The sequence below is a fragment of the Molossus molossus genome, unplaced genomic scaffold, assembly GCF_014108415.1.
Source record: "Molossus molossus isolate mMolMol1 unplaced genomic scaffold, mMolMol1.p scaffold_m16_p_13, whole genome shotgun sequence".
Taxonomy (NCBI): Eukaryota; Metazoa; Chordata; class Mammalia; order Chiroptera; family Molossidae; genus Molossus; species Molossus molossus.
In genome coordinates this window covers 37,931,231-37,934,202 of record NW_023425348.1, presented here as the reverse complement: position 1 = coordinate 37,934,202, position 2,972 = coordinate 37,931,231, and the positions used below count along the sequence as shown (strand labels likewise).

The window sequence follows — 2,972 nt, the reverse complement described above, 5'->3', positions numbered from 1 at the left end:
TCATAGCACAGGAGCTTTCTGCTCAGTGTCTCTGCACTACAGGAGTTTGGTTGTCCACCTTTGAGTCCACTCACACTCTCTCACACACTAGCTCACTTTCTCACACACTCACCCTCCCTCCTGTCCTGCCCGCCACCATCTTTAATCTCCTGCAGAAGCTTTTTAGCTTGATGTAGTCCCATGTGTTCATTTTCTCCTTTGTTTCTCTTGCCTTGCGTGTTGTATCAGTGAAAATTCTGCTGCATATGATGTCTGAAATTTTGTTGCCTACATTTTCTTCTCGGATTTTTATGGATTCATGAGTTACATTTAAATATTTTATCCATTTTGAGTTTATTCTTGTGTATGGTGTAAGTTGGTGGTCTAGTTTTATTTTTTTGCAAGTAGCTGTTCAATTTTCCCAACACCATTTATTAAAGAGGCTGTCTTTACTCTATTGTATGCTCTTGCCACCTTTGTCAAATATTAATTGAGAATAATGTTTTGGGCCAATTTATGGGTTTTCTGTTCTGTTTCATTGATCTACTTGCTTGTTCTTGTGCCAGTACCAGGCTGTTTTGATAACAATGGCTTTGTAGTATAACCTGATATCGGTAATGCGATCCCTCCTACTTTGTTCTTCTTTTTCAAGATTGCTGTAGCTATTCAGGGTTTTTTTGTTTCATTCCATATTAACTTCTGGAGTGTTTCTTCTAGTTCTGTGAAATATGTCATTGTTATTTTAATGGGGATTGCATTGAATCTACAGATTGCTTTGGGTAGTATGGACATTTTAATGATGTTAATTCTTCCAATCCATGAACAAGGTATATGCTTCTGCTTTTTTATATCTTTCTCTATTTCTTTTTACAATGTCTTGTAGTTTTCTGCGAATAGGTCCTTTACTTCTTTGGTTAAGTTTATTCCTAGGTGTCTTACTTTTTTTGTTGCAGTGGTAAATGGGATTGTTTTTTGTGGTTTCTCTTTCTCTGTGTTTATTACTGGTGTATAAAAATGACAATGATTTCTGGTTGTTGATTTTGTATCCTGCTACTATGCCAAATTCATTTATTAAATCTAGTAGTTCTTTGATGGAGTCTGTAAGCTTTTCTATGTACAATATCTAGTCATCCACAACTAATGACAGTTTTACTTCTTTCTTTCCAATTTGGATCCCTTTTACTTTTTTTTTTTTTTTTAAGACCCATTTATTCAGCATCATGATCAGACTATTACATTTAGCAATCAACAGCATGGGTGCAAAAAAAAAAAAGTCTATATTAAAACCATTTGTTGGAATACTTTACACTTTCCACAGAACAGAAACTAAAATAACCTGTTATACAATTAGTCACAAATACAGTCCTTGAGTTTTTTGCCCATTCACATGAGTATTGTCTAAAACATGTCTTCTTTGTAGCAGTTAGGTCCTACCACCTCTGTGCTTGGCTGAGTTCACAAACCTGTTGTAACCTTTAGCTTCCCTGTCACTTCTCTGGCTCTCCTCTCCTGCTAAGTTTGTTTCCTGGCAATAATTAAAACCTTGTGCCACTGCCATAGCTGCTGCTGCTGCTGCTGCTGCTGCAGCTGGAACCACCATAGCCACCCTGGTTTCATGGTTTGGCAAAGTATCGGCCTCCACCACGATAGCAGCCAGAGCTTCTGCCTCCAAAGTTCCCTCCTTTCATAGGTCCAAAATTTGAAGATTGAATGTTGTAATTGCCAAAATCATTGTAGCTTCCGCCACCTCCAAAATTGCTTCCATCATTACCAAATTCATCATAGCCATCCCCACTGCCACCATATCCACCACCACCACGGCTGCCACCAAAGCCACCTCGCCCACTGAAGTTTCCTCCACGACCAAAGTTGTCATTTCCACCAAAACCACCTCCATGACCACCTCCAAAGTTTCCAGAAGCACTTCGACCTTGTTGGCTGGATGAAGCACTAGCCATCTCTTGCTTAGATAGGGCTTTCCTTACTTCACAGTTGTGTCCATTCACAGTATCGTATTTCTGAATGACAATCTTGTCTACAGAGTCATGGTCATCAAAGGTCACCAAAGCAAAGCCTTGCTTTTTGCCACTGCCTCAGTCAGTCATGATTTCAATCACTTCGATTTTCCCATACTGTTCAAAATAATCTCTTAGGTGATGTTCTTCAGTGTCTTCTTTAATACTACCAACAAAAATCTTTTTCACAGTTAAGTGGGCACCAAGTCTTTGAGAATCTTCTCTTGAGACAGCACTCTTTGGTTCCACAACTCTTCCATCCTCCTTGTATGGCCTTGCATTCATGGCTGCATCCACCTCTTCCACAGTGGCATACGTGACAAACCCAAACCCTCTGGAGCGCTTGGTGTTTGGATTTCTCATAACCACACAGTCTGTGAGCGTTCCCCATTGCTCAAAAGGCTCCTCAGACTCTCATCAGTTGTTTCAAAGCTCAAACCTCTGATAAAGAGTCTCTGCAGTTGTTCCAGCTCTTTGGGAGACTCTGACTTAGACATGACGACTGTGGGAGGGGAGATTTCAAAGATGCTCACTTGGTGATGTCCACTGACAGAAAGGAGTGATCTAATGAATGTATCTCCCTTTTAATTTTTCCTTCTTGTCTGATTGCTGTGGTTAAGACTTCCAGTACTATGTTAAATAAGAACATCCTTGTCTTGTTCCTGTTCTTAAGGGAAAAGCTTTTAGTTTTTGCTGATTGCATACGATGTAGGCTGTCGGTTTCTTGAAAATGGTCTTTATTATGTTGAGATATGATCCTTCCATTCCCACTTCACTGAGAGTTTTTATCAAAAATAGAGGCTGGATTTTGTCAAATCCTTTTTCAGCATTGATTGATATAATCAGATAATTTTTATCTTTCATTTTGTTTATGTGATGTATCACATTTATCAATTTGCAAATATTTTACCACCCTCCATCCCTGGGATAAATTCCACTTGGTCATGGTGTATAATTTTTTTTAAAATATATTGCTGG

At 39.0% G+C, this 2,972-nt stretch overlaps 1 pseudogene; it reads right to left on the bottom strand.

Annotated features, from left to right (window-relative positions):
* Positions 1-1,444: 1,444 nt before the first annotated feature.
* On the bottom strand, positions 1,445-2,491 carry LOC118628402 (annotated as a pseudogene).
* Between the last annotated feature and the right edge of the window lie 481 nt (positions 2,492-2,972).